This window comes from Agelaius phoeniceus, chromosome 2 (genome assembly GCF_051311805.1).
Source record: "Agelaius phoeniceus isolate bAgePho1 chromosome 2, bAgePho1.hap1, whole genome shotgun sequence".
NCBI classification, from domain to species: domain Eukaryota; kingdom Metazoa; phylum Chordata; class Aves; order Passeriformes; family Icteridae; genus Agelaius; species Agelaius phoeniceus.
In genome coordinates, this window is record NC_135266.1 from 48552158 (window position 1) to 48579430 (window position 27273).

The 27273-nt window shown below is 37.4% G+C and overlaps 1 long non-coding RNA gene across 1 annotated transcript in view; it reads right to left on the reverse strand.

Moving 5' to 3' along the window:
- LOC143693460 (uncharacterized) overlaps nt 1–27273 on the reverse strand; it is a 112899-nt gene that overhangs the window by 18666 nt on the left and 66960 nt on the right. The window contains exon 2 of the long non-coding RNA XR_013181155.1: nt 20759–20846. This is a non-coding gene — a long non-coding RNA (uncharacterized LOC143693460). The remainder of the gene's footprint in view (nt 1–20758; nt 20847–27273) is intronic.

A 27273-nucleotide genomic window follows, 5' to 3' on the forward strand; every position in this document is an offset into this window, starting at 1 on the left:
TTTTCAGGAATGGTTACATAGATTCACAGAATATTTTCTGTTGGAATAGACCTCTAAGATAATGGAGTTCAGTCATTAACCCAGCACTTAATAGTGCACCACCACTAAATATTATCCTGAAGTGTCACAGGTACATATCTTTTAAATAGCATTAGGAATGGTGACTCAACCATTTCCCCGGACAGCTTGTCCTAATGCTTGACAGCCCTTTTGGCTGCTAAAGCTGTGATAATGAGTTGTTTCGCTGCTCATCTTCTTCTGTCCCACTTCAACAAGCAAATACCTGCAGAAGCCATTGCCACAGACTTGATCAGGGCACCCAGCTGGGTGTACCTGTGTAAGCATTCAGGTCCCTTGGCCTCATGGGCATGTCCTGTCATGCTCCTGTGTGTCTTCTGTCATGGACATCTTCTGGGGAATATTTCCTGTTTCACAGAATCACAGAATCACAGAATCACAGCATCAGCTGAGTTGGAAGGGACTCACAAGGACCATCAACTCCAACTCCTGGCCCTGCAAAGGACCATCCCCAAGAATGTTCCCAAGAGTATTCTCCAAACTTGAGCTCTGGCATGTTTCCTACTGTGGGCTCTTACAAATAATGATTTTTCTTCTGATTTTCCTTCTGATATTCAAAGATCACACCTTTGGAAAGGAAATCATAGGAAATCAAAGGAAATCACATCTTGGCCTCCTGAAGATGAAAGCCACTCTGAGATAATATATATTAGAACATACTGGCACTCACTGAGTGCCCTTATACAAGGGACAGTGTTCTGTCTATATGCCACATTGCTTTGTTAAATACATATAAAAATTATTTTAAGATGGAAAATTATAAACTCTTCTGATGCTTAGATAGATATGAATATGAAAATTAATGTCCAAGCTGGGCCAGACAGTGAGTTTCAGGCAGGCAGAAGTGCCTTATTGGTGCTGGGGGAATCTGAACGTGCACATGCTCTTGAACGGAGGGAGTGCTGTACGCTGCACCAGTGGCCTTCTGCCTCTGCCAGCCTGAAGGGAGAATAGGACATGGCTGTCTGTGAGTGAGTGAGTGCCCATGTCTCTGTGTGTCTCTGGGATATTGCTCAGTTGCTCTACTGATTGAATTTTCCAATAGGAAGGCAGCAGCTGAAACCTTTAGCCTGAGCAGAGCCCCACATATCCAAATTAGTCTTCAGCAGAGAGGGACAAAGGAGACGCAGGCTGGAGCTGCTGCAAACAATGGACACTTGTAACATCCCTCAATAGTGACAATCTGTTAATTTACTTCAGTTCCTCCACCAAAATTCAAGATAGCTGTAATCAGGCCAGTGAACAGAACTTAAACATATAAACAATTTTTCTTATCTGTTAATTATGGCCCATTTTAACTAGGAGAAAAGTATTGCATCTGGGAACAAACCACCCCTTTCACCAGTAAAGGCTGGATATCACCAGGCTGAAAAGTAGTGGCCATTGGTAACTCCCAAAAACTGGAAAATATTGAATTGCAATAGTAGTCAATAGTTTCTACATTTTCAGAAGGGTATGTTGAACTTTTAATTTACGTACCTGTACAAGTTTGCTGAAGATGGATTCAAAAATTTTTCAGGGCCTGAGAGCTCAGCAAGCTTCATTTTTTTTTCCATTTTGGGAATTTCCTTATTTTTCAGGGATTGTTGCGTGAAATGTATTATAAGCATTATTGAAAATGTATCAAGCCATTTTTGCATTATTTTACATCTTAAATGTAAAGTTGTGGAGGAAGGTGTGGAGGAAGAGGCAATTCTTGTTTACAATGCCCTTTAAAATATACAGAAAAATAACCTGGACTCTTAAAGATTTAGTGGTTTTTGGCTGGCTCTAACTTCATGTAATGTGCAATAGATATTTTTCCAAAAACATTTTATGGGTTTTGCAAACAGTTTATTCCTTCCAAATGCTGAATTTAACAGTCCTACAATATTTTATAACTTCCATTCTATTCATATGGCCTGTCATTAGCCTAGCAACAGAAGTCGTAATGATTTTGATCGCTTCTAGAATATTTTATGAATTCAGAATTGATGTTTCAGCAGTTTTGGACTAAAAGTCACCATTTCCTGATGAACTGCAGGTTCATATAGTTTGAAATAATGATGAGTGAATCTCATGCACACCCTTACTATCAAGATATAATTTAGAAAGTAGTTCATTTTGCATTAAAACAGTCTTGTTCCAACCATGTCCTAATAGCTGACAAATCTAGTGGATTAAATATTCCACTTTAAAAACATATTTACACTTACTTAGATCATTTTTGTAACTCAGAAATAAAACAGAGTAAGATGCATACTCCCCTTCAACAGCATTTGAGACTTAATAGTAAAAACTGTTGACCAAGAATGAAATGAAATTATGCAATAAACATTGCACAAAGAATAACTGTGCCAAAACCATTTTAATAGATTATGAAAGGAAGTAATTTAAATGTGTAGTTGATTTACAGGCGGAAAGATGCCTTCACATTGACAGAATTTCTGGCAATTCAACTTTTTTTTTGGCAGACCCTCAACTTTTCATTACACAGAGGAAGGAAGAACTATCTGTTTCAGTTATGTGTGGTTAGTACATTTATATACCCTAGGCTAAGGCCCTGTTTGCACTACTCTCGCAACACATTATTTGTCTAAATTCTCAAATAGGAAGATAGATGTTCCTTCTTAAGGGAGATATCTTCATAGGCCAGCCTAACTTTAAATGTTTTGGCCAAAAGCAATGTTTTCTGAGCAGCTTCTACTTTCCTTGTAAAGAACTGAATGGCCCTTTTGTGGTGACACCCTGTGCTGCTGCGTGCATCCCTGGTCACAGGGGCGTCAGAGGGGTGGCCATCACACACACTTTGCTCCAGAAGGGCAAAACAGCCTCCCAGAAACCCTAACCAGTCAGTCAAAGTTTGAACAGCCTTTGATCTACTCTGTAAAGAGATCTCTAATTATCTCTATAAAAGAGAAAGCAGAAAGCAACTTGGAATTAATTTGGCTGAGGTTTTCTCCCTCAGTTGTGCTTTGCAAATTATTGTCAGAGCTCTTTAAAAAATACTCATTGGCTGCAGCTCTCTACAATAACTCCCTACATTTTGTTCTTTGGATCAGTTAGGCAAAAAAACCCACCCCAGATCTTCCGTTTTTATTCTGGTCTTGCTTTTTTAGCTTTAATTTCATATGTTCTTGGAGAAATCTTATAAAATTTAGCTTTAGAATAGAATTATAAAAGTTAATGCCATCTCATTTCATGTTCACTGCCTACCCAGTTCTGCTGTAGCACATAACAAGATCAGGGTTTTACTACATGGTTCCAATTGCAGGTTGACTTGCCCAAATTTGTTGAGCTATCCAGCTCTGAAAATGTGAAATTCTTTGTTTAGTAGCATCTCTTTCTTATTGTTATAAGATATAGATTTATCTAGATTGCAATTTAGTAGGCTTTGACTAATAGCAATGGAATGTGGCTTGAAAATCTACGAATTACCACCCATTTATCTAATTTTGTTACTGGAAGAAAGTATGGTGCATCAACATGATACTGAACCTGCCTTAATTAGTGCTGTTGAGAGATATGGTTATTAGCTCAGCTAAAAAATGGAATTAACACTGATATATACCTTTGAGGATCTGAGCAAATATCTCCACAGGACATTATGCAAACCTTACAAGTTCATCAATTTTCTAGGGACTACATTGTCCTTCAGGTATGGCCAGAGTATGTCAGGGACAACTTACTTATGACTTACACTTCTAAAAATCTACTCAAAGATTTGGAGGAAAACCATTAATAGAACTGAAACTGAGGACAGAACAAATTCAAGAGCAAAGAAACCTATGCATGTGTTTAGATAGATTATGCACACAGAATTTATACAGTAGTTACACAAAGAAGTGAAAGGAATTAAATGAACAATATATAACTATCATACTCTGTGCACATTTCTAAGATGTTTTCATTGAGAAAAATTCCTGTCTGTACAAAATTGCTCTTGCCTCAGGGAAAAAGGCCAGTATATTTCCAGGTGAAATGAGAAATTCTCTCTTTTTCTATTTCACAACAAATGATTGATTTAGAAAAATAAGTTAGTCATCTTATACTTACCTCAAGCACTGAATGTACTCAGAACAATTAAACTTTTTGTTCAATAAACTCATAGCTCTCAAATTTTTGGCATAAACAATTCTTACCCACATTGTAGAAAGAAAAGAATGTAGATAGTTGATGTGCAGTTTTAAGAGCAAGTCCCCTATTTGCAAATGTATTGAGACAGGCTAAACTTTTAAAAATGAATTCTGTCATAAAAGTAGAAAAAAGGAAATAGAATGTGATTTGTTTTTTCCTAAAAATCTTGGCATCTCTGATGTGGCTCTAGTGAATCAAAGGATAAGTATGTTATGAAACGAATATTTTGAACGTGCATTTAAGAATAAAAGACAGGAGTTTGGGCATCTTTTAAAGTCATACATGGGCAAAACCTCAGCAAGGACCAGATGTTCATATGCATATAAATAGCTTACAACAAACACAACAAGTTTGTCTTGGTAAGTTGGGTTTTGGGTTTTTGTTTCCTGCATAAAAGTTTTACCGTGGGCAAAACAGAACAAAATGTAAGGCATTCTCCACAAACAAAGAAAATACTTAGTTTTGCTTTGCCTTTGTTTTGCTTTGTTTCCAAGAAGAATTATAAAGAAAGAAAACATTCAGCTTTGGGGAAACATGAAGAATTTTTGTTTTACTAAATTAGAGAAAGACTGAATGCCACCTGTGTGATTCTGTAATTATACCTGAACAGCAGGAAAATCTGCTACTACTCGTTGAGCCTTGCTGCTGAGAGAAGTTGAATAGATCATTCATTCCATGGTTAAGGAGAGTCATTTCAAATCTGTGTACCACATGTAAAATTAGTTCTGACCTTGTCAGCCTCAAGCATGTCCTACAGCTATGGATCATTAAATTCAATCCTTAACACTCCAGGGAAAAAAGCTAAAAAAATTAGGGGTTCCTTATATTTCATTCTATGATCTCTTACTAAAACGATATATTGGCTTTGATTTTCCAGATGGAACCATCATTTATATCCTTGATGCATGAAAGCTGTGACTGGTATCTTTCTGAAGATGACTTTCTCAAAACAAAGGAGGACCAGTTAGTCTGGCCCATGCTGAATCATTATCTTCATGGTAGCTCATGCAAGGAGACAAATTTACAAGAGACTAGTATGGGGCTATAAGTCAGTCCCTGAAGCATTCCCTCCTGTGCACCTAGATTTTTCATTTCATGCTAACAATGTGTCAAGAAATGAGTGCTTCCCAGTTCCACTATATCTTCCTCTTTAATATATTGGGACCACTTATTCACAGAGAGATGAGTGAGCCTGTACAAGCTGCTGAGTTTACACCTAATTGTTTGTGGTGTTCATAGTTCACTCTAATGTTCAAGACTGTAAATGGGCTTTCCAACACTCAGCACTTATGACCAACTCATGATATTTGTGATTTTGCTAAAGGCTCAGTCTATGTTTACACCCAAGGCACCTTCCCTCTCTTTTGGTCAGGAAAACTCAGCCACTGGCTGAAATTAGCTGTGTGGGCCCTGATCCCTGCTGAAAAATAGGTGCTTTCAAAAGAGGAGTCCTTCAAAAGAGAGGCTCTTACTACCTCAAGATAGGCACCTATAGTGCTCAGGATAAACAACTGCCTGAAGTGGCCAGTCTATCCTTACAAAATGTAAAGAGAGGTTGGATTTGAGCAAGATATCCAATCTAAATTTATGTGTATGTTACCAAAGAGGATTTAAGGAGATACACTGACCCAAAGAGATGCAAACATCACATACCTCTAGTGTAACTCAAAATACAGTATTGTCCAAATAATTGGTAAAAAACTGCTCTTATTTGCCTCAGTGTTTAATGACAGAAAAAGGTCCAACAGAAGTGTGTAGAAATGAAGTTAATTTGTGTGATTGTCTCCTGCTCTCTGTTACACAGTCCTGGTACAATTTCTCTAGTCGCACATTTCACTAGGCCAATGCATTTCAGTTTCACCATGCTGAGCCAAGATATTTTTACTTTTTTTTCTTAGAAAATACTGAAACACTGGCAGCTGACCTCTTTGGCAGGTCTTCCTGTGCAAACACACTTTATAGTCTGCTATAGGGACCTAAACCCATTTGCTCCAATACTATAATAATATTTCTCATGATCTCTCATTCACATATGCACATTACAAAGAGGATGGGAAAAGAATTATGAAGTCTAGCCTGGCATGTTCATTAAAAACTAGATAATTCCCCTACAGTATTGCACTCTTACCATGCACAAGTTCAGAGGAGCAATTTAATATGCTTGGGGACCAATTATGGACAAGCCCTGATGACAGAGAATCACTGCATTACAAAGTCACAGCTCCCTCTGTATCCTGAGAATGGGATACTTTGTGACATCATTAATATTTTTTGAAGGTCTAAGCTAGGAATCTCAGTAGTAAATTGCATATTTAGTTGGCTTGCCTAGCCAATCTCACCATCCATGAATTTGAAGCAGAGAGAAAATGCAGTCAGTCTTTTCTGGAGGAGGTAGGAGGTTCACATTGGCTTCTTTATGTTGGTTTGTCTATGTCAAACTAACTCCATGTTACTCTACAATGTGAAAGGTTCACCTTTTTTTTTTTTGCAATTCATATCTGGAAGTCTTAATTTTTTTCACTAAGAAAGGAACAGAATTTCTATTAACTTTTTTTGGTAAAAGATTCTACAGCATTAAAAAAATCTATCAATTCAACTTAAATATTTCTAAAGTTGAGAATATTAAATAGTCTTGGTTGATAATTATTACTGCAGACAACTGCAAAAACAGTTAGGTAAAATTTGAAAAATGAGATGGTCAGTTTTAACAAGTACTACATGCAATTTAAAATTTGAAAAATACTGTATTTGGCCCTGCGTCAGTGGGGCTGGAGGAATCATTTTATCATAAGTTTCTACCCTCCTGATGAGAGCACTTTGATTTATTTTATCATAAATCAAAACTCCTGCTGGGCCATGAATGAAAGATTTGTAAGGTTTTGGCCTTTAAAAGTGGTTGGGAGCGTAAAGGAAAGAACATGAGAGTTTGCATTAAGGGAGGTAGAGAACCATACTGGCCAATAAATACATAGAGCAAAACTAACAACTAACATAAGAGAGCACAACCAAGTAAAATTGCATTCATTTATGCCAGCATTTGATCTTCCCCTTCAACACAAAGCTGAAGTGAAAAGCCTGGCCCACCTAATTCAGTCACATAGTATCACAGATAATGGCATCAGATAGTCTCTCATATGTATTTATCAAGATGTGTCCAACACACAGATGTGTAGAAGCGTTGACCTTGAAAGTGTAAAACCTTTGATCCACAAACCGTTCCTCATGGGAATTTAGTATACCTGAGAAGGCATCCAACAATATTTAAACATATATGAATATTTTATTACAAGGTATAATTAGGATAGTGTGACAAAGATAAGAACAATGCCTTTAAATTTTAATACACTTTTGACCATATGCTAAAAGGGAAGCATTAACCTTTTAAACAGTACATTTTTAACCTTGACTCTCATCTATGACTTTATAGCCCTAAATTATTGTAATCTGTTTAATAATTTCATCTTGTTCCTCTATCCTCTGATTCTAGATAGGCCTGAATATAGAACAGGAGATTGAAATCCTCTACTGCACACAGGAAATATCAGACATAGATAAGGCCATTTTCACCACAGGGAACTGTAGCGGGATAGAATATAAGAAAATAAAGATAGTGTAGTAAGTCATCTTACCCCTAAGGAGTAGCAGCTGGGCCAATTATCAAAGATTAGGAATCGGCCTGACTTTAACAGGCCACAGCTGTAACCAATGAGAAGAGTGCTATAAAAGAGTGGGATGGCTGGTTAAGGAGGTTACTAGAGGGAGTTGGCTACTTTGTGAAGAAGAAAGCATCAGTGCTTGGAGGAGATGCCCATGAGAAACACCAAAGAGGTATGAAACTTTAACATTAAGGAGACGACAATATGGACTCACAGCAATAATATGATAACAGGGAACTTGTTATTTAGCGAAGTATGACTAGGGCTGATCATCCCTTCAGGTTTGAAACAGCTTCAAGTGGGAGTATAACATTCTTACTCTGCCTATCCACTTGGATTTTCAAAATGCTCTTGGGAAAACATCTTTTTTGCTTGCAAGAAGCACAATCAGATTTTTTTTTTGCCTGACACTAGTGCTTACAGTCTTTAATGAAAAGTATGTGTTGTTTTGGTTTTGGGTTTTTTGAGTTAGTTGGTTGGTTATTTTTGTTCCAGTAGTCTTGTTTAATTAATACAGAGAGTGCCAGAGTTTAGGGCTGGTTGGCAATTTTCAGATTAAAAGGTTGACTTGCACAAACAACAAAATCTACACCTATTCTTAGGATTTCATGATGGACTTTTTCCTTGTAATGAGATATAGAGGGGAATGTAGTAAAAAGAATTATGAAAAACTGTGTACAATAAAGAGGAATTTAAATAAGAACAGATGCAGACAAGGGTGGAGATCTGGGGGGGGAAAAAAGACCAGGAAGGAAGATGAAATCGTATGAACAGAAACTAAAATGAGCAATCTTTGTTTAATCTAGAAAAATAAAAACTGAGAGGGGGTAGGGTTGTTCTCCATATATAAATAAAGGATAAAATATAGTTAGAGAAGAAACAAAAGAGAAAAGAGTACTCTGAAACAGTGAGGCAGTAAATATGGTCACAGATAAAGTAATTTTGGAATTAGAAATAGATCTCTAACCATATCTAAGCCAAAGAATCTCTGAACTTTAACCAAGGGTTCAAGGTCAACTTTGGCTCATATAGGTCCTGAAGCAATTTTGAGAGTGAGAGTGACTCAGTTTAATCAAAACTTGTTCCTAAATAGATTTAATTTAATTGAACTTGAATTTAATGATGTACACAGGTCACATTTAGCATAAATTAGTTTAGGTTTTTGTTTAGGATGCGTTACCTACTGAGATCAGTCTCTATGACCCAGTAAGTTCCCTCCTGACAATGGTGCTATTAAAACATTTCAATTTCTACTTAATTTTCATTGGGACAGTCTTTCTCCCTCCAAATGGAGCTGGCAATAACAATCTAGACAGTTTTTCTTCACATTTTGAGAATGCCCCCTCAAACTCATATTTTGTCATTGTCTAATGTTTTAGGTTTGCGTCTTAAATACCTCACTGTACCCTTGGTATTCACTTATTGTCTGGGATGAAGCCTACACTAAGGTGCAAGCATGGTGTGCTGTGCCTCTGAAGCTAATCTCATGTGTCCAGAGTGAGAGACCTTGCAGAGCATCTCTTAATTCCCTTTCCTCTGAGGTTTTGATCATGACCCAAGTGCCATTTCGACCTACTCTAGCTGCAGGTAGAGCACTTCAAAATCAAAGGTTTCTATGAGATTAGAAAATGACCCCAAGAGATCTTAATTTTGTCAAGAGACTATTCCATGAGGTGACATCATTCACTATCAGATTATTAGAGCCATGCTTTGGCAAATGACTATTGTAGTCATTCAGGCAGTGATAAGGAGATATGGATTCAAACTTACAGTGCAATCTGTAGTAAAAGTTAAGTGAACCACTTTCAAGCTCAGCTATCATAAATAAAATGTTTAAACTTGTACAGTTTATTATTCTCATCTTCAATTATATTTTAAAGGGCTTCTGAAGACTACTTATTTATAAATTTTATCTCTAACATTAACAATTTTAATATTGTTGTAGATACATCCTTCTCCAAATGCTTCAAAACAATTTTCTCAATTAGATTGTTTCAGTAAAATTTTTTGTCGGTAATTTTTCCCATTATCACTCTGATTCAGTTATTGAGATTCTGCTTGTGATGCATGCCAAGTGCAATTATGAAGGGTCCAGAGACAAATATATCCTCTAAATGTACTTTTCAGGTTCTGCATTTGTCATTCTGGTGGACAATTTCAGAACAGAATTCAGAAGCCATTAAAGTTTCCCTTGAGACATTCAAGTGTTATAACAGGAAATTCTGTGTTTCAATCAAGGAGCTGTATGAAATCAGACAATGGGAATGTGAAACTCAAAGAATTATTCTAAATAGTACATCTATTCTCCAAAACTAAGGCAAATCTCCATTGCAGGTTTTATTCAAATTATTTACAAAATTAATTTGTGAGCATAAGCATCTGAAAGCATTCCTTGAAAGAGCTACTAGGGCCTCATAATTTTTAGTAAAAGATGCCTAGGAGTATAATGATCATTGTAAAACTGAAGTGATGAAACCTTTCACTCAAAAAGTGAGATTTAGCTTCTTTGTTTCAAGAATATCAGACCATGTTTCTTCCTTTCCAGGTGACTTTGCAATGTAGTTCTTATAGCTCTGCAACACTTCAGGAATCCTGAATTTATAGTGCCTCCCCCCAGACATTTTCTCACTTAATGGAATTTTTGGACAAAGGTTATAGAGGAGGCACTAGCCTACCCTTTACCAGGTTAGTGAACAAACCACAAGTGTCTTCTACCATACACTACCAGTTAGGCCCAAGAAAAGCTAAAAAAGTGGAAACTATCTGGCACAAATATTCCTTAACTACACACCAGATGCTAGGCTAAGGACTTGGCTCAGGCACACTTCAGTTCTCAGTACCATTTGAATCATTCTCACGTATGTTAGATTTGGAAATGAAGCTCATAGGCATGGTACAGTATGGGTGGGACTTACACTTATAGCTACTCTGGGACTTCCATAGAATAGCTGAAGGCCAAGCCAAATATCATAGGATTGTTCAAATTGTACTGGAACTTCATGTGAAGGCAATTGAATCGAGATTGGAGTCTCATTTTGGGAAACTATCTTCAGTATGCTGCAATCCAAGAAAATGGTGGACACCCTGTCACACTGCTCCCAGGCTTGAGATGGGGAACATGATATGTGCATCATCATCATCCCTTCATCTGAGACAGGTGATGAAGAGATTAGGGACAAAATTAGATGGAAGAAGTGGGAACTGAGACAGTGTGATGGGCTTGAAGAACTCATAGAGGGGAAGAATATTCAGAGAAACAAAGCATAGTGCACAATTGCTCACAGTAATAAAATACAAAAAGAAGAATTTTCTCTTCAGGGAGGCCAAAATCACCACCTAAGTTTATAAGGACAAACAGCATCAGATCAAGTCTTGAAAGCAGCAGCACAGGGGCTCCTATTCACATGTGTCTGACGATATAACCCTGGAAGGTACGAGTGAAACAACTGCCATCTGTTTAGGCACTCGCTGTTCTTTTTTCTTTCTTTGTAATCTCCTTATGTTACTCTCAGAATGTTTTTTTTTTTTTTAAATCCAGCTTGGGATGTTCTGCATTTGTATTCGCATCACTATAGACACTTCTGCTTTTTCTAGAGACAATAGGAATGTTCTTTGGGGCTCTAGAAGCAGTTTTGAGAGGAATTTTTTGAGTTTACCCATAGGAGAAACACACAGCGTGTACTCCACTCTTGGGATAAGAGACACAGAAAAAAAGATGAAAAAGTGTCTGAAAAGCACATTGCTGTCTGTCCACATGCAATCTATTTTGCAAAGCACAATTCTCTAGATGCTGTTCTCAAAAGGTGTATTTCCTTTTTATGGACAATTGTTGATTTTTTTTTTTTTTTTTACTACTTAATTCAGTAGGATTAACTGACAAGCATTAGTCACCAATGAAAGATGGAACTAAAAATATAAATCTCATGGGCACTTGACAACTCAGGACTCATTGATGCATTGATAGTAGACACAGACCTAAGAGGAGGTAGCACTGTCACATTTACAATGCTCCAACTGTGTTTAAAAGAAAAAAGTCAAAAGTGCAAGCATTACCGACAAGTCAGTGTTAACAGGACTTAACGTTTCACTCTCTCTTCTATATTTAATTTGTGTCACAAATTCATTGTCCTTTAAGGCTCTGCACAGCTCTGTCTACATATTGTTTTCAATTATTCTTTTTGTCTTTTCCACCGCTGTAAATTCCCCTCTCTCCCAACCTGGAAGTACTCTTTGGCTAAATAATTTGCTGTTTCCATCTTCTTTTGTCTTCCATAGCCTTACTTTCAGTCTGCCTGCCCTATTTACAAGTTTCTTCATCTTCCATGTTTCAAACGGCTTCCATTCCACACTCAGCTGCCTCCATTGTACACACATTTGGGGCACAGAAGACTTTCACTGCAATAGGCCAGAAGTACAATTGACACATTACCTGTGGTCAGTGCATTTGTTTTTCAGAAAAATACCCTGCTATGGTGACATGGTACATGAACAAAAATTCATTGCTTCCAGGGTTAACTCAGTACATGTTTTCCTGGTTTTGGACACTGAGAACAAAAGTCCTGCCAGACTTGAGCTGGGTCCCCACAGGATGACAATAACTCTCAAAAACACATTGCACTACCTGCGTTGCCCAAGATCTCTCTTTCCCCCACCCTGGGAAATGAGTAGGACTGTGGTGTTTTGATGCTCTATTCATATCTAGCCCTATCTTATTTAGAAAGGCATGCATAACATATGGGATGCATTTTTCCTTAATTTGCTTTGAGATGGAGACAGACCAAATAATTTTGTAGGTATTTGCCACTGCAGCAGACTGAAGTCTAGAAATGAAAAGGGGGAATACAGTTAGATACTTTTAGACAATTTACACTTTCCTTGTGTAAAATCAAAAAGAATATTTAAAATCAAAAGTTTTTGGCATTTTTTGTATTTTGCTATTAAAACACAAAGACAGTATTCTAATTGCAAGGAGTGAATCACTCCCAAAATATTTTACTTTGTTCCATCTCTCAGGTCAACTTTAGCTTGGGACTTTTCTTATGGAAGTATATGTATTTTGCAACATGCTGTCATGAAATATGACTGTGTTTAGCTCTGAGATTAGGATCTGTTAATTCCTGAAGATCCAAAAAATCATCATGACAGATTTATAACACTGAAACGCTGAAGGAAATTTATTGAACGTACTTAAACAGATCTTGAATTACCTGCTACCTAATTAGAAATGGCTCCGAAGCTAGCCACTGTAAAAGACTTCGCAGTAAATTGTTTTCAAACCCTAGGGCAGGTTGTAGTCATTATGTTTTCTTTACACTCTGCACAAGATGGTCTTTGTTTAGTAGCCTGCATGTTACATGTATCCTCTCACGTTTTCCTAATGTTTCTATTTGCTTACTTAATTTTTTAATCCAATGCTGTTCCATTTTTGAACCACGTGGACAATTTTAGAATGGCTGTTACCTCTGTCTGTTGAGACTCCTATCTAAAAAGCTGGTACTTCCTCTTCTTTGGGGGAAAAAAAACCACAAAACCAAACAAAATGCACTAACAAACAAACAATCCCTTCCCATGCCCCAAAAAAGAGAGAAAAAAAATAAAAAGAAACAAGACTGACAGCTGAGGAGAGAAAGGGAAGAGGATGAGTAAAAGATCAAATGCAAGAAGAGAAATACAAATACAAATCTAAAAATTCCTAGACCAGGAGAATGTATCAAAAAGGAGACAAATATACAGAAGATTTAAAGTATAGTATATATGTATATGACTTCTAGCATTCTCAAAACTTTTTTATAAGCTTACATTTCTTTAAATTTTAGGAAGTATTTAAGCACTTGAAAGATTAATTCATGTGCAAAAGAAGTGTGCAAAGCAGCTAGCAAGTTCTTTTACTAAATAACCACTTTCTGGAATGCTAAAAGGATAACATACTGTGTGTTGAAGCCCCCTCATCAGCAGTTGTCTTTTAGTAAGTTCCAAATGTGAAAAAATATGAGCATCTGACTGGATATGAACAGCAGATTGTATTCTGCCTTGGTCAATATATGTGATGCTAACTGAAAAAAAATGGCAATCTCTACTCTTTTGGTGAGGTCCTTTATTTCATGACACTTGTTCCTAATCTTTTTCCCACTCTGCCCTAAGCTTTCTTAGTAAGTTTTCACTTGCACTTGTGTGCACTTACATTGGAATCACTGCCAGAGAGAGGCTGAATTGTTCAGATCCAACCTGTACTTGAACCAAAACCATCTAAAACTGCTTCATTCTTCTGAATGTCATTCCAAGTGAAGTTCAACATTGTTCAGTCTTAATTTTGGGTGCAATCCTCACCCTAGAATCCTCAGACTTTGGGTGAAATCCTCACATTTTAATAACAGTTAGATATTTTTAACTTGTTCCAGTAAGAAGCAAAGCTGTTTGGGAATAAAAGCATGCTTTAATAATGTCTTTAAAACCTTAGTATGGTGGTTTGCCATTGGCTCTACTAGTTTGTATCAAACGTGAGCCTTGCCAGGTAAATGAGAGAAGTCACCTTTAGAATAATTCCTTAAAATACAATATATATCAGTCCTTAAAACCAAACTATTTGTGCTTCTTATCACTGATATCTCATGGAGGTATTCCTTTTCCATACAAGTTTTCTAGGTAGTTCCAAGCACATCTGAAACAAATGCTGCATCTTTCTGAAAAAGCCCTAATTATCACTGAAAGAAATTTAAAGCACGGCTAAGCATGAGGGAACAGAAAGGAAATATGTGCTTCTTGCAACAACAACTATGAAAAAAAGTTTGCAAATCTGTGACATCATAAACTACTAATTATTTCCACACTTAGGAAAGTATTAGAATTTATTAGGGTCTTTCCAAGATATGGAAAATACTCCACAAGTGAGGCAACTGTAATTCAGGAGAGGTGGAGTCCAAAATGAATTATTAAGGTCATTTCTTCAAGAATGAATATAAATATTTTCCACACTTCACTACACCAGCCACAGTATATGCATGAATATACATCTTAAATGCTGGCATTCATGGGGGCTGTGCATACGTAATAGCTATCCTATCTATTTTAGGAATTTTGAAGGCACATGTTGCTTTGGCATCTACCTTTCATATTTATATAAGTTCAAGGACTGAAAGAAACTTAATATATGTCTTCCATCTTTGCTAACATAGACAACTGAAAACTCTATGCAAAGACTTAGCCATGACAAATTGATGTTGGTATATTCTGAATGTTTATATTATTAAAGATAAATGCCACAGAGAAAAGGGTGGACCTGGAGCATTCCACAACGTTCTTATGTTTGTACTAAGAATCAAGCTAATTAATGTTTTATGAGCCTTGATCTTGACCTTAAGGTTTTACAGAACTGGATAAAACCACAATACCAGAATATTTCTTTTTAGAACTTGTCCCCCTAAATCAAAGAACTAGTAATAGTGCCAGAAAAACATACAGCTGCAGTGTCTTTACTGTGATTGCTATTTCCTTTTTCATCTATAAATGTGTTGGTTGGCCTGGTTACAAGTCCCAGCCTGTGCTGCTGCTTCTTGCCATTTCCCCCCTGTCCTGCTTTTCCACAACAGGCAGGCAAACTCAGTCTGACTGTTCCCAGTCAGACAAAATTACATGTTCAGTGGAAGTGGCTCATTGGACAGAATACAACAGCAGAAACACATGGATGAGGGCAATGGTGGTATCTTTAGCCACACAGTTTGATCTAAAAGAAGATCTACCAAGAGATCTTACTGTCTTTCCCCCTCTATCTACTCTCAGTGGATAAGATTGTTTCATTTAGACTTCTACAGACCAGAGCATATTGTTCATGCACACCAGACAGTACAAACAAGTTTTATGAAGTAGAAAATACTGGTCAAATAGTAGAGAATCGCCACTTAAAAATCTATTTCCCTTATGAATAGTCATCCCAAATTCTTGATGAAGCATGCTTAAAGACAGACAGCCACTTGCTGAGAGCTCAAGGTGAATATATCCAAACTCATTGATCAAGTTAACTATGCCCCAGACCATCCATTTGCACCCAGCTCAACTGGGAGAGAACAGCCTGTCTCCATACAAACTAACTCTCTCCCTCCTACACAAGGAATCTTTACCAAAGGTGTCTGCAGATGATTGTCTCTATCACTCCTGAGACATGATCAGGCCTTTTTCTGGAAAATGTTCATTCAGCTCAGGCTGAAATTATGCCTTCAGTACCAGCAGCTTAAGAGTGCAGGAATTTGGTTTTCTTCCTACCATCCACCAAGGCCCAAAAAATAGAGGTGTCTTCCTGAAAGACCCAAAAAACAATTCCATGCTGTGCATAAACTGGAAGTCAAATGCATGTCCCAGTATGGTTACTCAGTCATGGCAACCCAGTGCCCACTGTTTTTCCTGCTACAGAGACTGATGGCTTTCTTCTCTCACAGAAGCACACACAGCCATTCTCTCCCCATAACAAAAAAGATATTTTCAGAGAAGCAGAAAAAAATGGACTGAAAAAAAGATGATTAGAACTAGGAAATTAAAACAAATAGAAAAATAAGTCTTTGATTAAAGGAAGAAAGCAAAATTTGGCAAGGGCTTAATGGAGAAGAATGGATTTTTACATTTTCCTTTTCATCCTCTAAAAATCTAAACCCATCAGCCTTGTAAAAGCCATGAACCTGTAGTAATAGCAGCTTTGTGGATTTTCCAGACAATCGGGCAGCACAAAGTCACCTGATCCATCTGTGAGACCTGGTGAGAACCAGCAAATATAATAGGTTGCAAAACACCTGAAACTGCTGGCATTGCAAACACTTCCTGCCTAATTCTGTTGGACAACAGACACAAAGCCGACCCTGTAATTACATCCCACCCCAATCTACATTTGCAGTAATGTAATTAATACTTCCTCTGTAAAGCAATGGAATAATTTAGAGAGCAGATTTTTAACCTTAGTCTGGGAAAACTGAGAGAGTGCAAGCTCTGCTTGGGCATTTTAGCTACAGAGAAATACTTTTCTGGTTCCATTTGCTCACAGAAACTGTAATTAGATGCTCAGAGCTCTCTTTGTGCTAGGGCAGAAGAAAATGATACTTCCTTCCTGTTTAAAAGCCACAGGCAAGAAGGGGTGAGAGGAGCTTTTACTTATTCAGGGGACTTTATGAGAGTGATAAATGTAGATGGCCCTGCAGACTCAGCCAGCTGAGAAAGTGTTGTGTTATCCCACAGAGGGAAACATTTAGCTTGTCCTTGTGTAGTTAAAATGCTTCTTCTCGTAAATCATTGTGGTTTTACAGTAGGCATAACAAAATCCCATATAGTTACTATACAGAAAACAAAACAAACACTTTTCTGTTTCTTATCATGCTACCCCATGATAAACTTTCACGGAGCTGATTTTTTTATCTGCTCCAGATTTCCTTCTCTCTCAGTATACTGCATACAGAATGGGAAAAATCATGACTGTGAGGCCTCTAAGATACTTCAAAAAGAAAAACTACACAGAAAGACGTGTAGAAGTCAGGAGTATGGAATTGAGGAATTCTCAGGTTCATAGTTTTGGGCTTAGGTATTGCAAATCTACCTCATTCCCCCTTTTGGAGAGTGTCAGGCCCAAGAATATGTCCTAGGAAGTAATGACTTACAGGTAGTCTCTTTTCTGTGTTCACACTGTAGTGAAATAGCAGTTGCTTTAGCATACTGGTTACCTGCTCAAGCAGAGAGAAAGCCGGGTTATAGTCAGAACTTCAGACAAAACAACAACAGATAAACAGAGCAAACAAACCCTAAAACAAACAAAGACCCTAAAAACCAAGACCCTAAAAACAAATCCACAAATCAAACTTTAAATATATAGAGAGTTGTCGTTAGTATGACTCCCTTCCTGTGTTTTAGTGACAATATCATCCAGGCAACATGACGAAGAAATGACTGACAGCTGCCTTCTTTGAAATATGCTCACTTCCATAAGCATACAGGGTGTGCATAGCTGGCCTGAATTTAGATTTTTCAATGAAAGGGCAAAATGAAAAGCTTCTCAGAGGTTCTTGAAGCTCTCCAGGCTTCAAGTTATTCCTGAAGCAAAGATACAGTCTTTGTCTTCTCAAGCATATGAAGTTTTCCACATCACAAGTGTTTAAAGGTACAATCCAGTACTTCACAGTAACCCATAAAGCACAATTTCAGTGGGATTCAGGCATTTAAGTCCCAGAGCACTCTCCAAAAATCCTTGGCCAAGATCCCAAGAAGCACTTATTCCAAAACCCAAGTATCCTGTTATTGCACATACCTAAAGAGGATATGCTTTTGCTGATCCAAACAGTTGAGTACCTACTCAACTCTGAATTTACAAACGAGGTAGGTCCTTACCAAAGAAAGGACACCTTTCTTTCCATGTTAAGATGAAACACTTGTGCAAAGAATTTTACTGGTTATAAAATCTAGACAGGATTTATAATAATTTTCCTACAGTTTTAGAATAATTTATTTATTAAAACAGTTGCCTAGGAAGTCAAGTGTCTAGACTCAAATCACTTGTCAGCCTGTAGAAACTTGATTCTCTATGCACTCTACACACAAAGCCATGCAGGAGTCAGGAGAGATGTGATCCACCTGCTCAAATGAAGTCCTATATCTCTGCAGACAGCAGTGAAAAGATAACTGAGTAAGAAGGGGATTAGCCAAAAGCAGTCTGAGTCTGTAGCCTACTTGTTAGATCACTCTCTTGCAACAGATTGCTGAAAGCAGAGCAAAACACAGAAAAAGGTGCTGAACTCTGCATTAGACACCTGTTCTCTCAGCAGTCTAAGTCTGTATTTTCATTGCTATAGGGGAAGCAGGAAGACAAAAACATCCTATTCCTTCAGTTGCATTTGGCTGAAATTCTAAAGGGTTTTGGTGATATCATTCATTCAAGATAAATAATTCTACTGTTTTAGAATTTACTTCCTGGCCTAAATTTTGAACCATGCCTTCTAATAATTATTGTATCAGAAGAAACTTCCTACAGGAAATTGGCATTGCTCAATGGTTACATCAAATATCAGGTACAAATATCAGGTAACCTAGCATGTCTGTATTCATAAATTTGTTTTTCAAAACACAGATAAAAGACCCTTATTCTATTTCTCCTGGTTGGTAATAAGATATGCTTGAAAAAAATATTATTTCCTTATGTATTTCAACATAAATTTTAATTATGCAGTCAGGTAACTAGGTGCTTGTAAAGTAATAATTATCACAGGCTTTCAGCATCAGTTCAGGATATTAGCATCTGAAATCAGGGCACTAATAGTCTACCCCAAATGAAAAAGATTTACTTTCAGATTTCTTAAATTTTTAATGGATTTTTCATGACAGACTTTGCAGTATCACATTCACATCTGTCTTAGTGAGCTCATTCTAATGTTTGATTAAACAATTAAGTGTTTGAAACAAAAAAATATATCTGGTTTTGAGCTTTTGCTCAAAATGGTTTGAAAAATATATTTTCAAAAGTTTCAGAGGAGTTTGACTAATAGTATATATTAAGGCTGGCAAGAAAAACTTGGTGTCTCAAGACTCAACAAGACAGGACAGAACATTTGGCTATTGCATAAATATTTAATCTTTCCCTTTTCATTGGCCCTTCCCTTCCCCTTCCCTTCTCATAATCTTGTGTGCTGGTTTTGCAATTTTTAACTTTTTTAAGAAGCAAACATAAGCAGTCCACTTCTCAAAAATAATTAAGGACATTTTCTTATCAAAGTATAAATACTGTGAAAGCAAAAGCAATGGACCTGCTACTTTCAGGCACTTTAAAGGAGAGATTTTGAGGTAACAAATAAAAATATTGCACAATCGTTCAATAAGTCATGTAAATTTTGCTTCCTTTATTAATTTAAGACTGTTGGCTTTCATATTTACTTCCTAGTCACATATCACGTATAAGCAGCTGATAGTTTAAGAGGGACTTCAGCTAAACAAGGAAACAGGAATTCACAAAATGTGACATCATAGAATACTTTTAATCCTTTGGTAGGGAAGAATATAAATTATATGTGGTTGAACCATCTGATTGTACATTCTCAGAAGCTATTTCCATTTTAATGTTGCGTGGAAAAAAATTAATGGGCATATTTTCTTCACTGGCAATATTTAAAAATTTCTTCCACAAAGTGCTTTTTAGAGTTATGGAATAGCACATGCTAAAAGGGATTCCTTTCTTCCTTTCTTCTTGCAATGGAGATATTGCATAATCAGGATAATATTGAATATTGACAGATAGAATACTTATAAGGGTATGAAACACACATTCTGTCAAGTTCTATGCTGTGTGCTGGAGCCCTTGCTACAGAACAGGAGAGTGAACCTTTAATGTCTTGATCTCTTTTCCAAAACATGATACTTTTTTACACAGGTATGAATTTAGTTTAGAATTTTCTATAAGACTGTCACTAATCTTGGTTTTCTTGTACTTATAACATCAGTAAGATAAAGTTTCTGTTTCTGCCATCCTCCCCATTTACAAAATTTAAGTTTATATGGGGAGATCAAAAAAAGATGGAGAGAGTGTTATATGGCAGTTAATTTAAAATTAACATGTTAAAGGTAAAATGGAATAATAATTTAATTTGTGTTATGGACATCATTTTTTCTAAGTCCCCTCTGGAAAGGAAAAACAATACAGTGAGTACCACAGACTCAAACAGATATTTTCCATCCAGTGAAGCCCCCTGTACCCATACAGTAGTTACTTATGTGGAAATAAGTATTAGGAAAGTATGACTAATGCAATTTAGCAGCATAAAGCAGGAAAGAGAGATAGCACAGGGTAATCAGCCAGTTCTCAGCATACTGCAGATAGAAAAGCACTGACTAAATAATATTTCACAGTCTATGTTTGCACTGGGCCTGTTTGTGTGGGGCAGATGGAGTCTCACCTTTTGTGAGCAGTTTCATCAGCTTCTTCACTCCACTATTCCATTGCACAAATCCCATGAAACTAGAGACACTGTCTCACCACCAAATCTGTTGGAACAGAAGAATATTGCGGAGTAATGATTTAAAAAAAAAAAAAAAATCACAGAATCACTAGTTTGGAAGAGACCTTCTAGATCATCAAGTCCAACCCATGCCCTAAATACCTTACCTAAACCATGGTTTCAAGTGCCATATCCAGCCTTTTTTGAGCATATCCAGGGATGGTGACCCCACCACCTCCCCAGGCAGGCCATTCCAATATTTTATCACTCTTTCTGTTAAAAACTTCTTCCTAATATCCAACCTATATTTCCCCTGACGCAGCTTGAATGATCTCCTCCCAGATCATTCTGTAGAAAGGCATCAGACACTAACAAGAGCAGGATAAACCAAAGGAAAAGCTTGATACAGTTATCTTCCTTTGAAATAAATAAAAGATTTTGTTTGCATGTCATGGTCATGGAAATCTGGTAAAAAATATGTGCCCATGTCTGAAGAAGATCTCTGTACTTCTAAGGGAAACCCAAGCTCTCTCTGATCCCTAGGAAGTGTCTCAAATACATGTGTGCTTCCAGGATTTTGATCAACCACCATATGGTCCCAGTGAATGACTTTCCCTATCTGTGGTACCAAAAATACATTATTTCACTATCAAAATAATTTTTCATTAGATTTATTAAAGCTCTATTGCCTCCAGGTTTCAGTTTTTCCATCCCATAGTGGGTTCTCAATGGACCCATAGCAATCTTCTAAATGAAATGTTCTAAAGGAAATGCTAGATATACTGATCAAAGGGGACAAGTTTATGTTTTAGTTAATAGCCCAGTAAAGGGGTTAAAAAAGCAGGTATTGCAAGCCCCAAGGCAAAGTTTAGCTCCTGGTACATAATGTACTGAGTTCTTGCCATGACTAGAGCCATCTGACAGGGACTCAGTACTCAGCTCAGAGGAAGTGTTGCTGAGGCTATTAAATACATCTAAATGCATTTAAGGCCATGTATACTAGAAACGTTTCTATAGTTAAGGATCACGCGAGATGTCTGCAGGTCTTTTCGTCATCTTATATTTGGAACATCTAGCATGTGCCTGAACAAAAGGAGATGACTTCCTGGGAAGCAGCTAACTGTATCCCATTCAGAAGATGGGAAATCTTTGTGAAAAGGAATGCAGTTCCCAAAGAAAGAAAGTTGTTTTCCTTTGCAGTCTCTCTCATCACCACCCCTTTGCCCTAAGCTGTATCTTAGGAGGCAAAATTTGAAGTACAGACTCTTGAAAGCCACAGGGGCATTGTTTACATAAACTTCTGCACAAAAATCTGATTTAAATCAACAACAAAAATAATCTGGATTAAGCAGATGATATTAATTAAATTCTTGCCAGTTTATTTTTCATCTGACATTGTGCATATGATCCTCTTAATGCTTAGAGAAAACATTCCCCTCATCAACTAGTCTCATGCATCTGACAACTCATCTCTATCATGTTATCTCTCCTGTTTAAATGAGCACATTCTGCTATTTACATTATAGCCATTTCCTTGCAGGGGCACCAACAGCCATGGGCACTGAGAGATCTAGCTTGCACTCCCTCTGCTGGTTATCACAGTGGCAGTGTGGCTACAAATCAAAAAATAACTGGGGCCAAAAATTTGACTAGTACCTGCAAACCAACCCACTCTACATCACAGAGGGAATGGCCTCAGTGGTCTCAAAATAAAGGGCAGGACCAGAAGAGCAAATGCAGACAGCAAAATATCTGTTTGCCTATTTTTGTGGAAAAAAATATTCCAGGAAGCTATGCAGAATTCTGAGGCAATGAAATAGCAGGAAAGAGGAAGACTAACTTGAATCATGGTGAGGTGAGAAGCAAATCCAGCCCAGACTAGAAGAGAGAGACACCCTTTGATGGTCCTAGCAAGAGCAGAGTATCAGCCTAGGTGCTCTGAATGATCTCCTCAAGATGTCTTCACTAATTCTAGATGGATCATTGGGAAATTACTAATTTAGGCACATAAATGTGATACCTGCAATTTTGTGCTTAAGACCAGTACTGAATGATAGCTCCTATATTACTGGTGCATAATTCCTTTTTAACTTGCATATTTTCATCTCTTTCCTTTCTGGTTTCAAATTATGACTGCAATATTTTTAATATTTTGAGTGTGATGACACTGATGGAATCCTTCATTCCTGAGTTCATGTTTCCCTTTCCAGGATATGCCAAGCTGCAATCTCTGCAACTCTGCAAGACCCAGTCCTTTTAAGGGCAGGCATACCATCTGCAATGCAATCTATTGTGCACTCTGACTCCTATGGCTCATGAAATTACCCGTGTTTATGACACTCATAACGGCAGCAGATGAAGCTGAAGTCAGACGTGGAATGTAAGGGTGCCAGATGTCTCAATTTTCATGGGACATTCTCACGTTTAAATAAAACTCCCCCATCCTGTTGACAGGAACCATTGTCCCAAGACCTGCACATGCAGAACCCTCCTGCTCTCGCTGGCAGGGTGGGGGGAATCCATGTGGCACAGCCCCTCCCCAGCACCACCACCCTCCACCCCACTCCACCTCTCCTGGAGTGTCTCCGATTGCCGAATGCCACAGCTGCAGCACCTGCAACCAGAGACAGGGAATAATGGAGAGGGAATTTGGGAGGGAGGAAGGGAGGGAAAAAGGGGCAGTGTAGAGTAGAGTAAATCAGGCAGAGAAGGAAGGAAGAGAAGCAGTTTAGGCAGAATAGCAGGGAAAAAAAAAAAGAGAAAGGAAAGAAATATGTGAGGAAATTGAAAGAAACAGAATAAATATTTCTAAAATCAAAAGGAAATTGAATTATTTTAAAAGATAGAAGGATGGGGGGGGAAGTGAGGAAGAATATAAAAAGAGGTGAAGGTGCATAAAAGCACAGTGGAAAATATGGAAAAGGAGATGGAAAGGGATAAAGAGAGAAAAATCAGGCAAATCCAAAATGCCAAACAGAAATACAACTAAAAGAAAATGAGGGAGAAGCCCCATAAAATCTAAAGCTCTAGCTCTCCCTCACACAGGTAATTAATACAACAAGCCATGCTGTCCCCCTGTTTCCACTTTCACTACTTCTTTCCACTCATTTTCAGAGCCTGCACACAACTTGGTGCTGGAGCTGTGAGCGTGGGGAGCTGCCAGGAGCACGCCTGAGAGCCCTGAGCAGCCCTGCACAGAGCAGGAATTGACATGGACTCCCAAGGCTGCCTTGCAAGCAGCTGCTATTGGAACAGCTATGCAGTTTAATGATTTCTTTCCAGATTCTGCTGGATAACAGAAGAGTGAGGCGGGGGGGGAACTGGATGGGAGGCTGAAGCTGAAGGTGCAAAGAAAGGCCAGCCAACTTTTGTAGTATATGTTGCACGACCATACAGCCCCTTGTGCTGACATGATTAAATGCAGCTCTTCCCCTGGGCTCCCCTGGACTTATTTATTGTGTAATAATCAGCATTCTGAAAAAGCATCTTTTGCCTTCTTATTGTCAGTTCAATTGTATCCCCCCATGAGAATCCCAGGAGGACATAGAGTTTGCTGAAGTCCCACCTGCTTTGCTTGTCTTTCCAAAGCAAAGGATTCATCCCTGAGAGAGATGTGGATAGAGATAAACCTTCAGCTCTGCACAGAAACTGAGTTCCATCTTTGCAGACCCAGTTCACATCAGTTCAAGGCTGCCAGCCCCACAAACTTACCAGTTTTCCCCAAATATCCCTATTGTAAGAGAGCCAGCTAGGCTAAAGAGAGCAGCTGTTAGTTGAAAGGGATTTCAACTTCTCAGTTCAGTCAGAAGAAAAGAAGAAGAATATAAAATCTGGAATAGTGAAGAATGAATATGAAAGACCTAACATTTGCCCACTGCTAAATAAGGCAAAGAACTTGTTTTGATGGCTATACTGATGGATATACTGAGCTCAAGATTAAATTTGCACAACCATAAGGCTTGGGTCAGCTGCATGTATCCTAAACCTTGCTCCCATCAGCCTTTCTCCAGCCCCACAAATCCTGACATGTCCTGAGACAGTCAGAGAGCCAGATGACTTTCTGCAGACTAGACTGTAAATGAGACCAGTGTGTGGGCATCATGGATGGCAGAAAAGCTGCAACTCAAAACCAGGTGTGGTCCCCAAATTTCCAAGATGCTATAGATCTGCCCACTTCTTATTGTTCACACTGGCACATGGGAATGGATGGGATGAATGTATAGATTTTTATTTCTTCCATTTGTCCTTTTCATGAACTAAGACAGTGGCCTCTTCATGTGTGAATTTTAGTACATGCCTGCCTAGCAAATTTTAGAAATCACCTTCCCTCACAATTTAAGCTAACTCTGCTTGAATGAAAGAAAAACAACACTAAGTGCATGTAGCCACAAACAGCTACAGTGAGACTGCATGGAGTAGAGTGAATATAAGAAAAATGTCTTAATTTTTGTAAAGAAAAGACTTGGATTTTGTGGAAATAGACAATATGTTTTCATGAAAACTGTGAAAAGAGATTTGCAGGTCCCTTTTGAAACCTCTCAATTTTTTCCTAATTTTTCAAGGTCCTGCTTGAAGTAAGGATACGAGAAAGACTGTCTCTCCTAAATTTTATAGATTGCAATTTTTCAGATGTCATATGAAATAAAGTCAAATACAGTACAAGCATAAATTTCTGCTATAATAGTCAGCCTGAAAATCAGGTCTATATATTTATTGAAAAATTATCAATATTCCTGAAGTACATTGACTAGATTTAATTACGTTTAATTATTTTGTGGATGCTTCATTTGTGAGCCTCTTACTCAGAATTAGTATGAAGATACGTGGGTCATAAACTTTCTTATAAAATGCTTCTCATAAAACACTTCTCATAAAATATTTCTCATAAAATATTAGAACAACATTAGCTTTGTTTCAGCATCCTGGAAAGTCCCCCATTTTGTATGCCTTGTTTGAAATCAAGATGAAGGTCTCAAAAACCTCATCTGCCAATGCCTTTAATACTGCTGGTTACAAGTCATAGCATCTACTGGATCCAAGATTCTGTCACTCTTTATTTTGTCATTTAATGTCTGTTACAGCTACTGATGAAACACAATGTACTTCATTAAGATTGCAAGATATGAATGAATTCTCCTTCTTCAAATACAGAAGTTTTTTTGCTGAATATATCTGATTATATTCTATGACTCCAAATGGCTACTTTTTAAATATCTTTGCCTTTTCTGAATAGCTAAGATAATTTTTGTCTCCCACAAAATCTATATCTTAGCTAGGATTATTTCTAAGAATTTAAATAATTCCTGTCATTTCCTGATACAAATGAAGTATGTAATTTTTCAGAAATTTTATGGCTTTAGCTTTCTTTATTCAGTGCTTTTATTCTTAATTGCAGTCTGCAGTGCAGCAGATATTATATTTTATCTGTTGGTCTCTTCAAAACAACCCATTAATAGGAACTTTTTCCTTCATTATGTCAGCAGTTCCTTTCGAGTTCAGGAAAATAGCTTTCAAAAAAGCCATGTATTTTCATCACTGGGTCATTATTTGGCTAAATATAAAATATTAATCCAATTCTTATTAGTTATGTTAAGAAAATATTTGTTCCTAGTTGAGTGATTAATTCACTATTTTCCATCCAAAGAGCACAAAGAGTAGGACTGACTGAAGTTACTTAATGTTAAATCTCATTAAGTAACTTCAGTCAGTCCTACCCTTTGTGCTATTTTATTTCTGTAACTTCCAGGAAATCACAAAGTCATAGAATCAGTTTATTTGAAAGGGAAGAATCTTTATACAAGATTCTTCTGCCATGGCAGGGACACTTTTCACTAGACCAGGTTGGTCAAAGCTCCTTCCAACCTGGCCAGGTGTTCCTGGAGCAATGCACTGGTGACTTCATGAGATCTCCACGCTCTCTCCCCAGGTTACTCAAACCCCACATGATAATGTGACTGCTCTTCTCACACATTATTGGAAGCTGTTTGAGGAACCAGCAATGTTTTTATCTATGCTGATCTGTGACATAGATAACTATACCAAATCAATATGTAATTATATGAATCATCAGTGAATACCTGGACTCATAAGCACAGAACAACTTTCGCTTGATACTGATTCACTTGTTTCAGTTTTTGCAAAACATGTTTTAAAAATTACCCAGATAGATTAAAAATATATCTTTCAAGTTCTGACAGTGAGAATGTTACTTTAAAAGGTTTTTATAGGAGTTTGATGGGGAGCCAGTTTTCATTTCAGACTGATCCCTGTAACAAACTAAGATCAAAACAGTGAATAAAGAAGCTACACCACCTTTTTCTGGTATTCAAGTGTTTTCCATTTCAGTCTATATTTTCTCAAAATCCAAGATCAAAAGAGCTTATTAGCCACACAAATATAATGTTGAATAAGCCAACAAAAATCAGTTGTTTATGCAACAGTTCAAGTTTAATTTGTAGTCAATAGGAAAATTG